We start from the raw sequence: 12,532 nt of genomic DNA on the forward strand, positions 1-12,532 counted from the left end.
AGTATCTCTGTCACATAGACAACAAAAGGTCAAATTTCAGCACTATTTCAGAAAGGCTGCTGACCCCAGCCTACACCATTAAAAACAATTACTATCTAGAGTAGTGGAGAGCAACCTGAGGCCCACAGGCTGCAGGCTGCCCCCTGGGGGTCCACAGTCCCCATCTGCCTCCTTCCCACATGTGCTTCTCGTACATTGGGGCACTAAAGCCTTACGCTTCCTACTCTTCCCCCTCCCTTCCTCGGAGCTCCACCGATCTGTTGATCCATGCTCTGTCCCTCTCTCTCCCAGAGCTGGAACACTTCATATCAGCTGTTTGCATCTGTTCAGCTCTGGGAGGGAGAGGCAGGAGCATGGATGGTGCATGAATCAGCAGATTCATGGAGCCCCAAAAGTACTGGGAGAGCTGGGGAGGAGCAGGTTAATGCCAGGCTCCAGTGCACAAGAGGCACATGGGGGACAGGGACAAAGAGGGAGTGTACAGGAAGCCAGACGGAGCCCACAGAGATGATGGAGTGTCACTCATGTGGCCCACTTACTAATCATGGTTGTCCATCACTGATCTAGAGTATAATTAAATGATGTATGTCAGTAACATGGAGCTATAATGAAGCTTGGGTCACAAATTGTTCAGATTAGTTTGGTTTTATGTGCACTGAAGGGTTTATAGAAATACTTACGGTAAATACAAACAATTAATTTGGTAGGATTTCAGAAAGCAAACATCACTGCAGTGAAATTCAAGGATGTCACTCAAGTTTTTGAGACTCTGCTACATTCAGCATATGCTTTGACATTTTACCACGGGAATGTACCACACAAGGAGAGCAATGGGTAGGTGCAATGGACTTGAATGAAAAAGGGAGCAACAGGGTTCACAAGAGCACAGGAAAGGCTGGAGTCCAGGGGCAGAAGAAATGGCACAAGGGAGCACGGGGAAAAAGCAAGGCACAATGGGCTCAGTCCAGGAGGAAGCGGCACAAGGGACACGAGGGAACAAAGGGACAAAAAGAAACATTGTGGTAGGCTCAGAGGACTGAAGGGAGTGAAAGTCAAGGCAGGATGGGCTCACGGGGTGAAAGGAGGCACAAGGTGGGATGGATAGAATTTGGGTGGGCAGTCAGCCCACTGAATGCTACTCAGGGGATCCACTCACATAGACTGGGGAGGATGGAGGATGTGGGGCAGAGTTTAGCTTGGTTTTGGCCACGTAAATGAGGTTAGCTTTATTTTGGCTCACAAAAATCAGGTTGCTTATTTGCCAGGCAAAAGATGGTCATCACCCCACCACCACCAAAAAAAAAAAAATTGGAGACTTGAAAAAATGGGGAAGTTTTCAGGGCAAATTAAACAATGTTTGTGGCATGACACCTTATGTTTGTTTCTTGACAGCAGGAAAGGATTCCAGGTGGTCATTTTTTCATATTTGCTCTTCTTGCAGTGACACACCAAACCATCCAAAGGTGGAATTACCTGAACGTGCATGGAGCAGCAGCCTGCCAGGGCAGCCCTGGGTCTCCTGGTGTCTCAAGGGGCTTGTTCCTCCCAGCCTCCGTTAACAGATCAACAGGTGCAGTCCTGGATGAAATCTTCAGCAAGCCCCTTCGCCCAGAGCTTCACTCCCCACCACGCCCGGAGCCTGCTTGTTTCAATGAATTTGTAAGAAGTGCTGCAGAAGCTCCTGGCCCTGCGATGGGCTTTGCCGGATACCTCGCTGTATTCTCACTGGCAGCGCAAAGACTGGGAGAGGCGGGGGGAGAGGGAAGCACCTTTCCAGGAACTGTGTCTGAGGGGAGAGGGAAAAGTGGGAGAAGAGTGGGGGGAGGGGCGGGCAAGCAGCATGTCGGCTGCCCTCACCTGCGTGTGTCGCGTTTGCTGCTGGAGCTCCATCCCCATCCCTCAGGGGCTGGCAGGAGCTCCGGGCCTCACCCCTCTGCGCCTTGACTCCAGCCAGGAGCCAAGCAGGAGTTTGCATGGGCGGGGCCTTTTGTTCCTGGCTGACTGGCCTGCGCCCCCCAGCAGGCGAAGTGTGTTTCGGGGGTCGGGGGAGCCGAGCGAGGGGCGGCAGGCGCGAGGCCAGCAGCGACCTGGTAACAAACGGGGGGGGGGGGGGGGCTTCTGCTCCCCTGCTGCCCCCCCCCCCACACACACACACTGAGCCAAGTTCAGGCTGAGGAGGGGAACGTCCCAGCGGCAGGAGCGGCTCTGCAGCGGCGGACACGGCGGCCCAGCCCGCCCGGGGGAGGGGGACAGCAATGGGAGGAGCGGAAGGGGGCTGCAGAGTTGGGGGAGCCTCTGGGCTCCGCTCCTGCGTGGAAGGAAGTGGGAGGGGCGGAGGTCACCGGGGCGCCCGGCGGGGCTGGGGCGCGGGGTGGGGGGAGGCTGAGAGGCGAGAGCCCCGGCCCTGCAGCAACGCCTCTCGCTATAAAGCGCCGGGGTCCGAGCAGCCAAGGGGCAGAAGCGCGCGGCAGCCGCGGCCGACTCGCCGGGGGGCGGGGGCAAGAGCTGCAGGCGCGTGGCGAGCCCGCTGGATGCTGCACGGCCCGGGCCAGCGCGCGGAGAGCCAGCGCCGCACGCGCCAGCCTGTAAGTCCCCGCTGCCCTGCGAGGCAGTCCAGTAATGCAGCCCGTGGGGTGGGTGTCTCCCCCTCGCCCCACACAGGGGTCGGGTAGGGGGGGGTTGGCGCTGCCCTGCCGCTGGAGCTGGGAGCGGGGCTTGGTTTCAAGTCACCGCGGAAAAGTTTTAAGGCTGTTTGTTTTGTTTTTTTTTCTCTTTCCCCATTGGCGTTGTGAGACCTAAAGCGATCTGCCGTGTGAGTTGACGAGGCAGCTCTGCAGGGAAGTCAGCTCCCAGGGCAGAGGGGGAGTTAACTTGTGTTGGGTGGTCGCTGCCTGTTTCCCTGGTAAACAAAATCATAGATATGAAGGAGTGGGTCTGTCCCAGGAAAGCTCATCACCTAATGAATCGATTTGTTCGTCTCTAATGTGCTGCAGGACTGCGGGGTTGCTTTTGTTAGAATACAGACTAACAGGGCTACCTCTCTGTTACTCTTTCCCTGGTAGATGGTTTTTAACAGAATCACAGAACACTAGAACGGACCTCAAGAGGTCTTCACGTGCAGCCCCCCAGCCCTCACGTTAGGAGGAAGCACTGTCTAAAGCAGAAATAGAGAAGAAGCCGTGCTAGTCTATATACTATCAAAAAAAAAAAGCAGTCAAGTAGCACTTTAAAGACTAACAAAATAATTTATTAAGTGGTGAGCTTTCATGGGACAGACCCACTTCTTCAGACCATATCCATACCAGAACAGATTCAATATTTAAGGCACAGAGAACCAAAAAAGTAATCAAGGTTGACAAATCAGAAAAAAAAATTATCAAGGTGAGCAAACCAGAGAGTAGAGGGGCAAAAGGGGGGCGGTGTCAAGAATTAGATTAAGCCAAGTATGCAAAAGAGCCCATTTCTTAAACTTTTTGAGACCACGGAACACCAAACAATAATATTTTTATGCAGAACACCTATCAAAATGTTCATTAAAAAAGTTAGACAAAATACTAGCAATTAATACAGCAAAAACAAAATGAAGTAATTTAATGAGATGTTATAACAGTGAAAAAGTTACATTGTATCTGGTTTTAATAACTGAAAATATATACTTTGAATTATTTTTCCAAATGCTCTCAACACACAGTTATTTGCAGAACACCAACGTTCCGCAGAACATAGTTTAAGAAACACTGACCTAGATCATCCCTGTTACATGTTTGTTCAACTGTTCTTAAATATCTCCAATGATGGAGATTCTACCTCCACCCTGGACAATTAGTCCAATGTTTAACCACCCTGACTGTTAAGTTTTTCGTATTGTCCAACTTAAATCTCTCTTGCTGCAATTTAAGCCCATTGCTTCTTGTTTCGCTTTTCATCTGGGGAGTGTTGGAACAGATTATTTTAATTATTCTTATTTTTTACAGAAAAAATGTCCTGCTGCCTAATGAAAAAAATGTATCCACTGTTTCTACTCTGTTGTATACAGTTTTATGATAAATTTATACTTTGTTTACATAAAGTTGGAAGTTGAATCCCTTTTCCCTGGCCAAAATGCAATCATCTACAAGCAGAACCCAGCATGAAGACTGCAGAGTTGCATCAAGGCCAGTTTATTGAAACCATGCCACATATTTATCTTTATTTGGAAGATAACTAGATTGGTCGAGCTTGCAAACTCACAGTCATGTCATGCAACTCCTCTTTAATTTCTTGTCAGCAGTTCCAAAATAGAATAAAGATGCCACTTATCAAAAGTGATGGAATTTAGAATGGTAACCCCTCTGAATCTGGAGGTTACACAGGCCAGTCCTAATAGGCCATATGGTGTGCTGAAGTAACACTGATAAAGGCACCAGTGATTACAGTGGTGCAAGGTCTTCTATTGATTTTATTACAGATTCAAACTGAACATTTTAAAGGGTTGGAAATGCAGCTTTGGCTGTCTAATGTGAGATATGGGTTTCGTCTAGATTTTGTAACTTTCTGGGTAAGCTAATGTCAGTCCATTTTTTGTGATAATCCAGAGGAAAAAGTCAGCAACAGGCTTCTGTGTTTTAACATTTTAATATTTAAATGACCTCAAACCTTAAATGTATGAGGTACAATACTTGTAGAAGTCTAGGATCTTATTTACAGAGACATGCATGCTCTAATATTTCAAGATCCAAGTAAACCCACTCATGCCAGCAAAGCAACTGGATAAATCACCTTAAGCCATCTTGCACTGTCAAATTATACTCTTTGTTATGACTACAAAAAGCAGTCAAGTAGCACTTTAAAGAGTAGCAAAATAGTTTATTAGGTGAGCTTTCATGGGACAGACCCACTTCTTCAGACCATGTTATAACTGTGTAACTCTTCTGAACTTAAGAGAATCAATGGGGATGACTGTTCGGATTCATCCCATAACATTTAGCAACTTAGTTTGAATTTCCACAGGCACTGGAGTGTACCAATACAGATAGTCCCTAATTTACAAATGGGTTACGTTCTGAACACCAGGTCGTAACTCGATTTGGTCGTAAATTGGAAATACTCTTATACTGTAATCCCTCGAGGTACGTGAGAGTTTCCTTCCACGCAACCCTCGTACACCTTGAATTTCACGTAAATCAGGGAGGGCTTGGGTTGGGGCCCTGGGAGGGGGCAGAGGTAAAGCCTGGGGTAGGTTAGGGCAGCAGGGATGGTGGACGGGTGCAGTTGAGCTGGGGCTTGCAGGGGGTTGGACCCGGACAGCAGGGATTTGGTGCAGGGGTTGAGCCCAGCCAGGGGGTTCGAGCCAGGGCTGCAGGGGTGGTGGGTGGTGGGGCTGGAGCTGGGGCCATGGGGGGTTAGGGGGTTGAATGGGGTGAACCGGGGCCGGGGGGATAGATGGGAGGCTAGAGTCTCATGTGCCCGCAGCGGCTGACAGCTGGAGCTCTGCCCACACTGGTGGCTTACAGCCCAGTGCATGCTGGGGGGACCAGCTGGGGATGGGGGGCTTGAAAGGGGATGAACTGGGGCAGGGGTGGGTTGAGCTGGCAGGGTGGATAGAGCCCCTGTGCACGCCAGCAGTGGCTGACAGCCGGAGCCCCAAGTCTGGGGGCAGGGGTGTGAGCTGCGGCCACGGGAGAGAGGGGTTGAGTGGAGGGGGGTTGGAGCCCTGCCGGGGGCTGGGAGCCAGAGCCTCAGGCATGCAGGGGTGAGCTGGGGCCATGTGGGGGTTGAGCCATACAGGGGAGGAGATGAACAGGGATGCACTGGGGCAGGGTGCTTGAGCAGGGGTAGGTTGGAGCCCCGTGCATGCAGAGCCAGCCATGCGGGGGGGTGATCTGGGGCCACATAGCATATGAGGGCGTTGGCACCAGGTGAGGGGGGTCAAGGCCCAGCTGTGCAGGGAGTTTGGGGCACAGAGGTTGGTGCCAGGTCCACGGGGGTTGAAGAGGAGCCCCAGACATGCGGCTGGAGCCCCCTGCTGGGGGAGATGAGCTGGGGCGCACGGGGGGCGGGGGGTGAGCTGGAGGTTGGTCGTAAGTATGAATGGTCGTAAGTCGATGTGTTCGTATGTCGGGGGCTGCCTGTTGTTTATTTTTAAAATTAAGTGCCATAGAATTGGGAAGTCTGGTAGATAAACTCAATGCATCTGCCAGTTGTAATTGCTGGTTCTGAATTTGGAGACAAGTTTCAGAGGGCTAGCAGTGTTAGTCTGTTTCAGCAAAAACAATGAGGGGTCCTGTGGCACCTTAAAGACTAAGGCATTTATTTGGGCATAACCTTTTGTGGGCTGCCATCCACTTCATTCCAGATGCACATTTATCACCACATACATAGCTTATGACCGATAAAAGATTATGCCCAAGTAAATGCCTTAGTCTTTAAGGTGCCACAGGATCCCTCGTTGTTTTTGCTGAAACAGACTAACACAGCTAACCCTCTAAAACTTGTCACCATGTCAGGTATTGAATTTAGCTGTATGAAGCAGATAAAAGATGCATCTGACACAGTGGGCACCAGCCCATGCAAGCTTATGCCCAAATACATTTGTTAGTCTTTAAGTGCCACAGGATTCCTTGTTGAATTTGAAGCCATTTTGTGTTGTATATTGTTGATTGGAAGCATCACTCCCTTTAACATAGCTCTATGAACACAACAATGCTACAATAAATTAGAATTAAAGTAAAACGATTCTGCCTGAATAAGGAGGGCTGAATATGGCCTACAGCAGGGATGAGCAAACTTTTTACATCAGGCAGGTCCCACTTTTGGTCCCTGCAGTTAGCACCCCCCACAACCTGTCTAATGGAATCCAAACTGATGAAAATGTTGGTTACGTTCATATGAAAAAAACCCCTTTCAGCATGTGTAAGCAAATTAGTACGTAGAAAGTAAAAGCTTTGTGAAATTTGCTATATAAATGTGAATACATGTACATAAAAATAACATTTCAACATTTTTAATGAGATGGATGAGCCTGACACATAGCAGCCAATTGTGCTGTGCCCCCCACCCATGACAATTCATGCCCCACTGAGGGGGTCTGCCCCCAGTTTCCTCACCCCTGGCCTAAAGCAGGTAACTAATGTCATTATGTTAAAGTACTCTGGCAGCAGTGCTTTGTGATTAGACAGACCTTTCATACTCTTTGAGGGTGGTCCTTTTGCTTTGCCATTATAACTTTTAAAATACCACAAAGAGTCTAAATATCAAAAACACAATTAAACTGCCAGGGGTAGGCGGGGGTTATGGCAGCAATTAAACCATTTGTACTTTACTGGTATCATTGTCCAGACGGCACTGAGCATTTGTTGCATATTTGTCCTTTCTACAAACCCCCAACCACATTCTCACAGCAATGTTAAGCCAGGAGTATGTTTCTTGAATACTTCCTGATGCACATTTCTAAGAGTGGGGAAACAAATCTGTCCCATTACTCCTTGTAGGGACAAGTGTTCATTTTGAGATTTGAACATAGTGGGCACAGATTTCTTATTTGCACCAGTGCATTGCATTGACTGAAACTGAGTTTATTCCTGCTTTACATCAGAGGAGAAAGGAGAATTAGGCCCGTTGGTAATATATCCTGTCTTCTAGCCTGGCAGCAGCACTCACCACTTTGCATATTCTGTATCGACCACTGGTAATGGGAAGATATCTGTTCCCATGGCAATAATGACAGCCAGAGGTGTTGGTACCACAACTTTGCAGAAGGAGGAGCATGCTGTTTTGTCCAAGTTACATCACCATTCTAGGTACTGTTAACTAATCTCCCATGTAGGACAAAAAGATGTTCAGTTTCTACATCTTATCTGCAATAAGATATCTGTAAAATAAGGAGGCTGAGAGACAGATAATGAAAGGAGAATCCCATTTATACTTAATTGCGGTGTTAAAATATTGTCTTCTATTTGCAGACATAAATGTGATTTCCACCCCGAAGTCTACATCATAACTAACATAGTAAACTGTTCCTGGGCTAGATTATCTGTTTGTTTGTTTTTTTAAGTGCTCATCTACTATGAGAACTGACTGAAACTGACATTATGTTACATATGGATTGCCTCTCAATAACCTCCAGATAAAATCTGTTCATTTAAAAGCTGGTTGTGAATGCTACCAGCCATCCAAACACAGGCTGGGTTCTAAAATACAAATGGATTTTTTTTTCTGGATCATGGATTAACATCACTAGAGTTTCCTTAATGGGAACATGATTAACAATTCTGTTGATGATGCAAGAGCCAGAATCTATTCCATGTCAGTCTCCTGGTGCTGCATGCAATGTTCAGAACTATCAGGTGTAAGAGGTGGGAAATACTTTTTTTTCACTCAGTAAATTAAGCAGTTACCATGAGTACACAAACAGAGCTGCTCTCTGGAGTAAAAACAGTGCTATCTTTAGGAAGTTTGTTAATGTTCAAAGTAGAACCATGCTTTAAATCAGTGGTCTTCCACTAGTGGCACATTGGTGTGCTCTGAGAACTGTTCAAGTGTGCCATGAAACTTCATCAGTTTCTCTTCGCTGCATCACTTTGTAGAGCTACTGCAAGGAGAAATGCCAACCCCAGAGGAGCCCATTCACTGAAATGTTGCTGGCTGTCGGAGTGCCTGACCCCGCTACTGCTGTGGCAAGGGGTGAGCTCACTGAAGCCAGTATGCAGTAAAGGCCACACCCTGGCTCCAATAGGCTGGCAGGAAGGGGAGCCTACTCTCTCGACCTGCCTCACTTGCTCCCCCACCTCCCCAGCAAGTAATCAAACATTTCAGCACTTACTCAATTACTCAACATCCCATTTGATTCTTGTTTAGCTTGTTGTATGCTCTAGTATGTTGCAAACCTGTCTAGTAAGATCGTAACCATAGTAAATGTGGTATTTATTAGTAATAGTTTCAGCTGAAAAAAAGTGGGTGTGCCGTGGAATTGTGTCTCATTGAAATGTGCCGTGGTACAGAAAAGTTTGGGAACCACTGCTTTAAATTCTTGATCGTTTCATTTCACACAGCAGGAAAGTACTGCATTTATTTGGGCCACTCCGTAAGTTTTCTGTACTGTGTAATTTTAAGTACTGTATTTTGTAATGGAATAAATACTTAAAAGCCAGTCTCTCAGTATTACCAACCTCTCTGGTACTCCCCTGTGCTTTTGTGCCACCAGTCACAGTATCTATGCAAATTCTGGAACGTGCAAAAAATAAAATTTCAAAAATTACAAGTGCTGGTCACAAACACAGCACCAATTAAACAACTATCCTTAGTGAGAGAAGAGAGTCTCCTGTCCGGCTACTAGACCATACACTCACAGTCATGAATTCTGGGGTGCTGGCGCAATTTGCTTAGTGTGTTGGGGGTACTGAGAGCCATTAAACCAAATAGTAAGTCCAGTATAAAATGAAAACCACTTAAATCCAGAGGTGTGGCAGCACCCCCTACCCCACCGCACCCTTAATTCCAGCACCTATCCATGCACTCAGCTGCTACCTAACATTCCATTCCCCCAGAACACTTCTGGAACATCTTTTTCACATGTGGGAATAATTGCTGCCAAATTCCTTTCATCCCAAAGCTCCTCTATAATGATTGGTATTTTCCTGCAGTGCTCAGACTCCAACCGGCTCCCAGTATGTCCTCAGCAAGATGCCAAGTATTACCAGTGGAACAAGTATCTGATCTCTTGACTATGATTCGTCCAGTTTTACAGCACTGGAGCTCTTGTGTACAACCTGTTTTTCTTTTTTCTGAAATTTTTGCATGCTGCAGTATGCCTAAACAATTCTATCTTCTCTTCCCCAGTGAACTTTGTAAAGAATCAATTCCTGCCTGAGGTTTAATATACACAATTCTTACCTGAAGACAGTAGAAGCTGCAGGCAGGTAGCCAAGGTCAGAACTAGATGCAAAGTTACTAAACCTGTCATAATTTCAATCTCTAATTTCCATTTATGACTAACATAATTCCACACTCTACAAGGTGTTGAGTCGGGTATCATCAGATCAGGGCAAGCTTTTGTTAGGCACAGTTTCTTTCAGTTGAAATGATATCAGCAAATTTACCTCCTCCCAAATCATTTCCATGCACGTGTGCCACTTGTGGAGTAGAATGAAACTCTGAAAACATCACTGCCTAAAAGAGCCTGAGTGCATCTCATCCCGTATGACTTCATGCCCCTGCTCCTCTGGGTGGTCCTTCCTGCACCCTTTCTCTCCACAGTCACCTATGCACCCTAACATATATAGTTGCTAGCCTTTGTTGTGAATCCTTCTTAGCCAGCAGTGTAGGGAGCTGTTTTTCTACTACAAATCACAGCAACTGTGATTGCTTGCCGTAAAAGTGCCTATGAAACTAAACAGTTAGTCTAATCATTTACAGACTTATCTTTGAGATAAATGATGGACCAAGCTAAAATGACTTTAGGCTTTCAACTGGATCCTAATAAGAAGTGGAAAACAGAATGCTCAACAAGGTGTGATCTTTCCATTCACTGTTGTGCCACCTCCTCACACTATTACAGATTTACCCTCCTAATGACCTTTTGCAATCTTAATTCTGTGTGGCATCTATGAGACAGCAGAACTATCCAGGTGTTAACATGTATCAGTGTAAAAATATTAGCCAGTACACTTGGTTTTCATGTGTAGTGTTTATGTGGTATTCAGTAGCATGTGTCCTGTAGGGTTAGAAATGGGATAACAATTGAAGGCAACCTCACACCAAAAAAAAACCAAGGCATCAGTAAGTGGCATGATTGTGCAGGAGAGAAAAATCAAACAGCAGCAGAAGGCAGCACAGAAAAAAACTGAATAACCAAGTGTCTGATAAACTCCCCTCAGGGAAGACTTCCTGATAGGAGAGTAAGGGTGGGTACTTCTTCAGGCCAGGGCAGTGAGTTATATAGGCCCAGGGTGTCCACGCTCCAGAAATATTTCTGGCCTGGGCGCTCTGCTCCAGCAAAGTTTGAGGCTGGGTGTTTCCCCTGTGGTGCTGCCTGCCACCCCCATGTGTTCCTCTCCCACTCCCACCACCGCATTTTCTGGCCCTCCTGCTGCCCCACCTGATTTAAAAGGGCTCAAGGCTTCTGCTGCCACCACTGGCAGCACAGCAGGATTAGAGTAGCTTCCTGCCTGTTTGCTCCCTGCAGCAGCCAGTACATCCCTACCCTGAGCATCACTGCAGCCAATGGGAGCTGTGGGGGCAGTGCCTGCAAGCAGCATGGTGCACAGATCCACTCCCCGCACTCCAGTCTCGAATTGCCCCAGGTAAAAGCAACACGTCCCCCCTTGCCTCCTTCATTCTCCCCTGCTGCCTCCACACCCCCTCCTCCCTTCCAGACTTCCTCCCAGAGCCTGCACTTTACTCAAGACATCTGCATGATCCAGACTATCCGAGAGCCGGACTCCTCACCCCTTCTGCACCACAACCCTCCGCCCCAGCCCAGTACCTGCATACAACACCTAAACTCCATCCTAGAGCCAGCATCCCAGACCCTCTCCCCTACCCAAACTCCCTCCCGTAGTCAGGGGTGAGAGTTTGGGTGGCGGAGGGTGTAAGCACTGGGCATTCTAGGCACCACCAAAATCTCTACAAACCTGCCACCCCTCTCTGCAGCCCTGCTCCTCGCCTCTCTGAACATGCACATTTCCCACTGGCTGAAAGATTGCTGGCCAGCGACTCCACTGTGATGGGAAGAAGTCCCTGAACAGAACAGGCTTCTCTCTCCACTCTAACCATGCCCAAAACGTACAGGTCTATATTGAATGGACTACTGTGTCTCAGTATTTGTGCTTCAGAGAGACCTATGTAAAGTTGGTGAAGCATTCTGAGAACCTTCTGCACAACTTTATTTTCATCCAGATGGGGTTTAGGCAAGGAGAAGAAACTTTTCATCTTAATTCACTCTAAAATGTTCTTTCTCTGGTAATATCTTCCCATTGCCCCTCTTTCTGGTATTGCTGTCTTCTGGCAAGCTCCTCTGCTAGAAGTACCTGTCACAAAAGTAGAGCAATCACCTGAACATTGTTGCTTAAATATTATGCATACAATGTCATCACCTCAGGGGAGTAAACAGCCATGCAGGCCCTGGATAAAGTGGGGTGGGGCCTTGGGCAGAAGGGGTCAGGTGGGGCTGGGGCAGCCAGCACTCCGTGTCACACGGAGGGAGTGTGGTGTGCCCCCCATCACCCCAGCTACACGAAGCATGCAGCTTGGTGCTCTAGTAGCAATTTAAAGGGCCTAGGGCATCAGCTGTCACAGTAGCAGTGGGGGTGGCCAGGAGCTCTGGTTTTCAAAACAACTTCCACCTTTGCCTCTGCACTTCCTGTCAGTGGGCCTGATCTACCTTCATAAGGGCTAACAACCTTTTCTCCACAACTTCTTGAAGTTCCCTGTTCTTTTTCCCTCAGCCATTAAATTCAGATCCCCATTACTCTTTCACATCCATCTCCTACTTTTCCTCCTCATTTTTTTTTCCCTCCTGAGGGGCTTCCTCTACCTCTGTCCTCACACACTGTGC

The 12,532-nt window shown here is 47.6% G+C and overlaps 1 protein-coding gene across 4 annotated transcripts in view; it reads left to right on the forward strand.

Annotated features, from left to right (window-relative positions):
• The first annotated feature begins 2,404 nt into the window (after positions 1–2,404).
• Positions 2,405–12,532, forward strand: part of AGTR1 (angiotensin II receptor type 1) — an 84,816-nt gene continuing 74,688 nt past the window's right edge. For 2 of the 4 annotated variants that reach the window (XR_012646787.1, XM_075004020.1), the window contains exon 1: positions 2,405–2,585. The gene's annotated coding sequence lies outside the window, so the exon portion shown is untranslated. The other 2 variants (XM_075004021.1, XM_075004022.1) reach the window with 2 other exon arrangements.

This window comes from Carettochelys insculpta, chromosome 10, assembly GCF_033958435.1.
Source record: "Carettochelys insculpta isolate YL-2023 chromosome 10, ASM3395843v1, whole genome shotgun sequence".
NCBI classification, from domain to species: domain Eukaryota; kingdom Metazoa; phylum Chordata; order Testudines; family Carettochelyidae; genus Carettochelys; species Carettochelys insculpta.